We start from the raw sequence: 8,860 nt of genomic DNA on the forward strand, positions 1-8,860 counted from the left end.
GCATAGACCCTGGGGAAGGATAATGGTGGGTAAGATTTAAAAAATAAAAATTAAAATAAAAAACATGCCCTCAAAGAGAGTGCTGTATACTCAGGAAGACAGTCAGGCACAGACATCTGAATTACCGTGCGAAGTACTAAACAAGATTCTCTGAAAGCCAGGAGAACAGTAGCCTCATCCAGTCTTGGGGCACTTGTAAAAGACTTCCTAGCAAATTAAAGTTTAAACTGAGACATGAAGTGAAAGCAAGGAAGGCAGGAGAACATGGTATCATCAGGGCCATCCAAGTATTTCAGTCTGTCTGGAATGGAGTGAGAGCATTGGATTCATAAGCAATGGGGCTAGGGAGGTGACTAGGGCTGAAGAGGGCCTTGCAAGTTTTTAATTAAGTTGGATTTTATCATTAAGACAATGAGAAGTTATTAAAGCTCTAAAAGCAGAGGAATGGCATATCAAAATTGAATGTCTTCGGGAAAAAAAGGGTGTATCAGTTTTCTCTTGCTTTGTAACAAGTTATTACCATCCACAGGCTTTAAAACAATTCAAATATATTATTGCACAGCTTCCATGGATTAGGAGACTAGCATGACTCAGCTAGATACTCTGCTCAGGGTCTGTCACTCAAGGTGTTAGCCAGCTATCTTGTCATATCAATCTCCAATAAAAGGAATCAAGGCTACTTGGAGAAATGTTTGACTACAGGTCTGGGATCACAAAACTACAAAATGAACGTAGAATATCTTCTCATGCCAGAAAGTAAGAAGATGCTCAAAAACAAATGGGACATGTCAGAAGGCAGAGAAATGACCAAAAGGGGAACAATTTGAGAGAAAAAAAAATAAGAGTATTGGATTATCACCCATAGAATAAAATAAATATCTATACTGATATAAATAAACAAATAACTGAGTAAGTAAATAAATGAGTGAGAAATCACAACTCTAAATTCCAATTAATGCAGGAAAAATGAGGGAAGTAGAAAATCAGTATTAGGTAAATTCTATAGTAATAAATTTTTACAGGATGATCCAGCAATGTATGCTAAAATTAATGAGTATAAATTTAGAGAGAAATAGAATATTTCTATAGCCTCAAAGACTCTCCCCTGGTATATTTATTAATTTCAAAAGAAAAAAATAGTCACTTTAAAGTGGATAAATCCTGCAGATACCACCTTAACTAAATGATCAAGGATAACATTGCCAGGATGGGCCTGTTGATGCCAGGCACGCCAGTTATCATTCACAGAGAAGAGTGCATCGTTTGTGTGGTATTTTTGCATAACTTTCATCTAATCATGAGAAAACATCAGACAGACTCAAACTGAAGGACATATTATAAAATACCTTCCCAGAATTCTTGAAGTGTCAAGATCCTGAAAGACAAGGAAAGACTAAGGAACTGTCACAGACTGGAGGAGACTAAAGAGACAGCTAAATACATTGTGAGATCTTAAATGGATCTTGGGACAAAGGCCACTAATAGAAAAACTAATGAAATTTGAATGAGGTCTGTGATTTAGTTAATAATATCATACCAATGTTAATTTCTTGGTGTTGATAATTTTACTCTGGTTACGAGGAATGTTAATTTTAAGGAAAGCTGAATCAAGGGTATATGAAAACTTTCTGTACTATATTTCAACTTTTCTGTACGTGTGAAATTATTGCAAAAAAAAAAAAAAAAAAAAAAAACCACAAAAATTAAAGGACAACTTTCCTACAAAGAAAATCCCCAACCCCCAAGACTTTGCTAGTGAAATCTTTTAAATATTAGACAATGAAGAGGTCCTGGCAGGCTGATAGCCAGACCATGGGCGTGACTGTGGCTCGCAAAACGCCAGAAAAGTGCTTATGGCGCTGCACTGGTAACAACTGCTGGAAATTCACACTCTGTGCTACTGGGGAAAGCTGGTGGCAGGGAAATGTCTCACCCGAGTCACCATGCTTCAAAACCACCTTAGGGGGATACTGAGGAAAGCTGAAAGCTGCTAGGTGCTGCTGGCCACCATGGACTCACTGCAGGAGCTTGGCACTGGAATAGCTGTGCCTGCTGCAGAAGCTGGGCCCTGAGAAGTAACACGTGCTTCAAAATCTGCGGAACCCCAGAGCAGAACTTTCTCTTGCAATGTCTCTTCAGCGCCCTCTACTGACAAAGTTAAGTTTATGCCGGCTGACAAAAGAAAATAAACATTTAAAGAGACTGTTTACGTTTTCAGAGACTGGGCAATGCATGAGTTTGGAGCGGAGGGAATAAATTGATAACTGGAACAAAAGAAAATGAAACTAGAAGACATAATATTATAAAAGTATTATGAAACCATCATAAACATGTGCAATGGTCTGGATGTTTGCATCAGCCCTCCAAATTCATTTTTTTTAAAACATTACATTCAGGGTTACTGGTGCAGGGTTGTTACATAGGTATATCATGTAATGCTGAAGTTTGGGCTTCTAGTGAAAGCATTACTCAAATAGCGAACATGGTACCCAATAGGTAGTTTTTGAACTCTTGACCCCCTTCCACCCACCTCTCTTTTGGAGTCCTCAACATCTACTGTTTCCATATTTATATCCATGTGTACCCATTGTTTAGCTCCCACTGTAAGTGGGAATATCTGATATTTGATTTTTTGATTCAGAGTTATTTCACATAGAAAAATGGCCTCCAGCTCCACCCATGTTGCTACAAAGGACATGAATATTTTTTCTTTTTGTGGCTACATAGTATTCCATCATATGGAATATGTACTACATTTTCTTTATCCAGTCAACTATTGATGAACACTTAGATTGATTCCATGACTTTGCGACTGTAAATAATGCTGTGATAAACATAAAAGTGTAGGTGTCTTTTTGGTCAAATGATTTCCTTTCCTTTGAGTAGGTTCTGATAGTGGGATTGCTGGGTCAAAGAGTAGTTCTATTTTTAGTTCTTTGAGAAATCTCCATACTGTTTTCCATAGGAGTTGTACTAATTTACATTCGCACCAGAAGTGTATGACATTCTCTTTTCTGCACATCCTCACCAACATCTGTTATTTCTTGACTTTTTAGTAATAGCCATTCTGACTGGTATGAGATGATATCTCACTGTAGTTTTAATTTGCATTTCCCTGACAATTAGTGATGTTGAACATGTTTTCATATGTTTGTTGGCCTCTTTTATGTCTTCTTTTGAGTAATGTCTGTTCATGTCCTTTGCCCACTTTTTAAAGGGGTTATTTTTCTGTTGATTTGTTTGTATTCCTTATAGATTCTGGATATTAGTTCTTTGTCAGATGCATAGTTTGCAAATATTTTCTCTCATTTTGTAGGTTGTTAACTCTGTTGTTTCTTTTCCTATGCAAAAGCTCTTTAGTTTAATTGAGTCCCATTTCTCTATTTTTATTTTTGTTGCATTTGCTTTTGAAGTCTTAGTCATAAATTATTTGGTTAGGCCAATGTCCAGAAGAATTTTTTCCTACATTTTCTTCTATTATTTTTATACTCTCAGGCTTTACACTTAGTGTTTCAATCCATCTTTAGTTAATTTTTGTGTATGGTGATATATTGGGTCCAGTTTCATTCTTCTACGTGGCAAATCAGTTTTCCCAGCACCATTTACTGAATAGGGTATCCCTTCCTTATTGTTTATTTTTGTCAGCTTTGTAAAATATCAGTTTGTTGTAGGTATGGGGCTTTATTTCTGAGTTCTCTATTCTGTTCCATTGAACTATGTATCCATTTTTGTACCAGTACCATGCTGTTTTGGTTACTACAGTCACATAGTATAAAGTCAGGTAATGTGATGCCTCTGGCTTTATTCTTTTTTGCTTAGGACAATTTTGACTGTTTGGGCTCATTTTTGGTTCCATATGAATTTTAGAATTGTTTTTTCTAATTGTGTGAAAAATGACTACAGTAATTGAATCTGTAAACTGCTTTGAGAAGTGTGGTCATTTCAATGATATTTATTTTTCCTATTCATGAGTATTAGAAGTTTTTCCATTTGTTTGTGTCAACTACGATTTCTTTCCTCAGTGTTTCATAATTCCTATTGTAGAGATCTTTCACTTCCTCAGTTTAATGTATTCCTAGGTAATTTTTTGTGTGCACACAGAAAAAGCATTTGAGGAAATACAACCTCTCATTATGATTTTTTTTTAGAAAACCCTCAACAAACTAGACCTCAAAGGAACATACCTCAAAATAATAAGAGCCATCTCTGACAAACCCACAGCCAACACCATACAAAATGGACAAAGTTTGGAAGCATTCCCCCTAAGAACTGGAAAAAAGACAAGGATGCCTACTCTCACCACTCCCATTCAACACAGTACTGGAAGACCTAGCCAGAGCAATCAGGCAGGAGAAAGAAATAAAAGGCATCCAAAATGGAAAAGAGGAAGTCAAATTATCTCCATTTGCTGACAACATAATCTTATACCTAGAAAACCCTAAAAATTCCTCCAAAAGACTCCTAGACCTGATAAACGGATTCAGTAAAGTCTCGGGAAATAAATTTAATGCACAAAAATCAGCTGCATTTCTATACACCAACAATGCCCTAAATTCATGTGTTAAAACCTAATCACCAATGTGATGCTATGAGGACATGGGCCCTCTGGGTGGTGATTTGGTCATGGGGGCAGGGCTTTTATAAATGGACTTAGGGCTTTTATAGAAAAGGCCTCAGAGAGCTGCCTTCCTCTTACTCTATGTGAGGACACAGCAATACAGTACTATCTGTAAACCAAAAAGCAGCCCTCATCAGACACTGAACTTATTGGCTCCTCGATCTTGGACTTCTCAGCCTACAGAATTGTGAGAAATAAGTTTGTTTTGTTTAAAAGCTAGCTAGTTTATGATATTCTGTTATAGCAGCCTGGAGAGATTAAGACAATAAGATGGTATGTTATTAATGCAAAGAGAGACAAATTGACCAATTGAACAGAATAGAGCTCAGAGACAGACTCACACATAGACTATCACCTGATTAATAATAAACAAGACATGGGAATACAATCGAGAAAATGGAGAAATCATTCAATAAATGGTTCTAGGTCAGTTGATAGGCACAGAAGACAAATTAATTTTGACCCATACGTCATACCATACCTAAAAATAAATTCCAAATGGATTGGAAACTTGTATGTGAAAGGTTAAACAATCATACTTTTAGAAGAAAAAAATATGAGAATATTTCCAGGCCTTGGAGTAGGCAAAGCATTCTTAAAGGCAAAAAGGCGCTAACCCCTTAAAATGATAAAATTAAAATTTGAAAAGTAAGAACTTCTTATCAAAGACACACTACTTAAAATAAAATATGTCCTACAAAGTTAAAGAGATACTTCCCATTCCTATATTCAACATAGAACTCATATTCAGACTACTTAAAGTACAACTGCAAATCAACATAAACAAATAATAGAAAAATTAGGTACTTCAGAAATGGTCGATACACATATACAAAGGTATTCAACGTCATCAGTAATCAAGAAAAGGACAATAAAAACTGCAATGAGATACCACTACTCACCTACAATATTGACTAAACTCACAAAGGCCAACCAAGTTTTAGCTAGAATGTGGCACAGTGCAAATTCTGGCTGTAGAAATGTAAGTTGGTACAATTACTTTACAAACTGGAAAACAATATCAACAAAAGCTGAACATCTGTGTACCTCATGATCCAGCAATTCTACTTCCATTTATGCATAATCATATGCAAATTTATCATAGGATATATACAAAAATGTTCATAGCAGCCTCATTTTTATAGTAAAAATTACTCAAATGCACAATGGAACTAATAAATATGGTATATTCACAACCGAAATACTTGTAGAGCAGTGAGAATAAATGAACCATATATACACACAATCGGTATAGATGAATCCCACCAACGTAATGTTAAGTGAAAGAAACCAGATGAAAAAAAGAATACGTAACATATGACCCCATTTATCAAAGTTCAAGCATATTCAAAACCTATTTATGGTGTTAAAAATTAGAATAGTGGCTATTTTGCAGGGATAGTGACTAGAAATGTAAACAAGGAGAACATTCTGAATGCTAATAATATTCTTATCCTTTATCTGTGTGCTGATTGCACTGGTGTTTCAATTTGTGGTAATTTGTGGAGCTGTAGGCTTATGATTTGTATTGCTTTCTGTATAGGTGTTATATTTTAATAAATTGGTTTTTTCTTTTTTATTACACTTTAAGCTCTAGGGTATATGTGCACAACATGCACATTACATAGGTATACATGTGCCATGTTGATTTGCTGCACCCATCAACTCATCATTTACATTAGGTATTTCTCCTAATGCTATCCCTCCCGCAGCCCCCACTCCCCAACAGGCCCCAGTGTGTGATAGTCCCCGTTCTGTGTCCATGTGTTCTCATTGTTCAACTCCCACCTATGAGTGGGAACACACAGTGTTTGGTTTTATGTCCTTGTGATAGTTTGCTTAGAATGATGGTTTCCAGCTTATCCATGTCCCTGCAAAAGGACATGAACTCATTCTTTTTTATGGCTGCATAACATTCCATGGTGTATATGTGCCACATTTTCTTAATCCAGTCTGTCACTGATGGACATTTGGGTTGGTTCCAAGTCTTTGCTATTGTGAATAGTGCTACAATAAACATACATGTGCATGTGTCTTTATAGTACCACATTTATAATCCTTTGGCTGTATACCCAGTAATGGGATCGCTGGGTCAAATGGTATTTCTAGTTCGAGGAATCACTACACTGTCTTCCACAATGGTTGAACTAATTTACACTCCCGCCAACATTGTAAAGGAGTTCCTATTTCTCCACATCCTCTCCAACATCTGTTGGTTCCTGACTTTTTAATGATCGCCATTCTAACTGGCGTGAGATGGTATCTCATTGTGGTTTTGATTTGCATTTCTCTGATGGCCAGTGATGATGAGCACTTTTTCATATGTATGTTGGTCACATGAATGTCTTCTTTTGAGAAGTGTCTGTTCATATCCTTTGTCCCCTTTTTGATGAGATTGTTTGTTTGTTTTCTTGTAAATCTGTTTAAGTTCTTTGTAGACTCTGGAATATTAGCCCTTTGTCAGATGGGTCGATTACAAAGATTGTCTCCCATTCTGTAGGTTGCCTGTTCACTCTGATGATAGTTTCTTTTGCTGTGCAGAAGCTCCTTAGTTTAATTAGATCCCATATGTCTATTTTGGCTTTTGTTGCCATTGCTTTGCTGTTTTAGTCATGAAGTCTTTGCCCATGGCTATGTCCTGTATGGTATTACCTTGGTTTTCTTCTGGGGTTTTTATGGTGTAAGGTCTTACGTTTAAGTCTTTAATCCATCTTGAATTAATTTTTGTATAAGGTGTAAGGAAGGGTTCCAGTTTCAGCTTTCTACATATGGCTAGCCAATTTTCCTAGCACCATTTATTAAATAGGGAATCCTTTCCCCATTGCGGGCTTTTGTCAGGTTTGTCAAAGATCAAATGGGTGTAGATATGTGGTGTTATTTCTGAGGCCTCTGTTCTGCTCCATTGGCCTATATATCTGTTTTTGGTAGCAGCACCATGCGATTTTGGTTACTGTAGCCTTGTAGTATAGTTTGAAGTCAGGTAGCACGATACCGCCAGTTTTGTTCTTTTTGCTTAGGATTGTCTTGGCTATGCAGGATCTTTTTTGGCTCCATATGAACTTTAAAGTAGTTTTTTTTTTCCAATTTTGTGAAGAAAGTCTGTGGTAGCTTGATGGGGATAGCATTGAATCTATAAATTACTTTGAGCAGTATGACTATTTTCACAATATTAATTCTTCTTATGCATGAGCATGGAATGTTCTTCCATTTGTTTGTGTCCTCTTTTGTTTCGCTGAGCAGTGGTTTGTAGTACTCCTTGAAGAGATCCTTCACATCCCCTGTAAGTTGGATTCCTAGGTATTTTATTCTCTTTGTAGTAATTGTGAATGGGAGTTCACTCATGATTTGGCTCTCCGTTTGTCTATTATTGGCGTATAGGAATGCTTGTGATTTTTGCACATTGATTTTGTATTTTGAGGCTTTGCCGAAGTTGATTATCAGCTTAAGGAGATTTTGGGCTGAGACAATGGGGTTTTCTAAATGTACAATCATGTCATCTGCAAACAGAGACAATTTGTCTTCTGCTTTTCCTAATTGAATACCGTTTATTTCTTTCTCTTCCTGATTACCCTAGTCAGGACTTCCAACACTATGTTGAGTAGGAGCGGTGAGAGAAGGGATCCTTGTCTTGTGCCAGTTTTCAAAGGGAATCCTTCCAGCTTTTGCCCATTCAATGAGATATTGGTTGTCGGTTTGTCATAAATAGCTCTTATTATTTTGAGATAAGTTCTATCAATACTTAGTTTATTGAGAGTTTTTAGCATGAAGGGCTGCTGAATTTTGTTGAAGGCCTTTTCTGCATCTATTGAGATAACCATGTGGTTTTGTCATTGGTTCTGTTTATGTGATGGATTACATTTATTGATTTGCGTATGTGGAACCAGGATTGCATCCCAGGGATGAAGTTGACCTGATCATGGTGAATAAGCTTTTTGATGTGCTGCTGGATTCGATTTGCCAGTACTTTACTGAGGACTTCTGCATTGATGTTCATCAGGGATATTGGCCTAAAATTCTCCTTTTTTTGTTGTGTCTTTACCAGGCTTTGGTATCAGGATGATGTTGGCCTCATAAAATGAGTTAGGGAGGATTCCCTCTTTTTCTATTGATTGGAATAGTTTCAGAAGGAATGGTACCAGTTCCTCTTTGTACCTGTGGTAGAATTTGGCTGTGAATCCATCTGGTCCTGGACTTTTTTCGGTTGGCAGGCTATTAATTATTGCCTCAATTTCAGAACCTATT

The sequence above is a fragment of the Chlorocebus sabaeus genome, chromosome 20 (assembly GCF_047675955.1).
Source record: "Chlorocebus sabaeus isolate Y175 chromosome 20, mChlSab1.0.hap1, whole genome shotgun sequence".
NCBI classification, from domain to species: domain Eukaryota; kingdom Metazoa; phylum Chordata; class Mammalia; order Primates; family Cercopithecidae; genus Chlorocebus; species Chlorocebus sabaeus.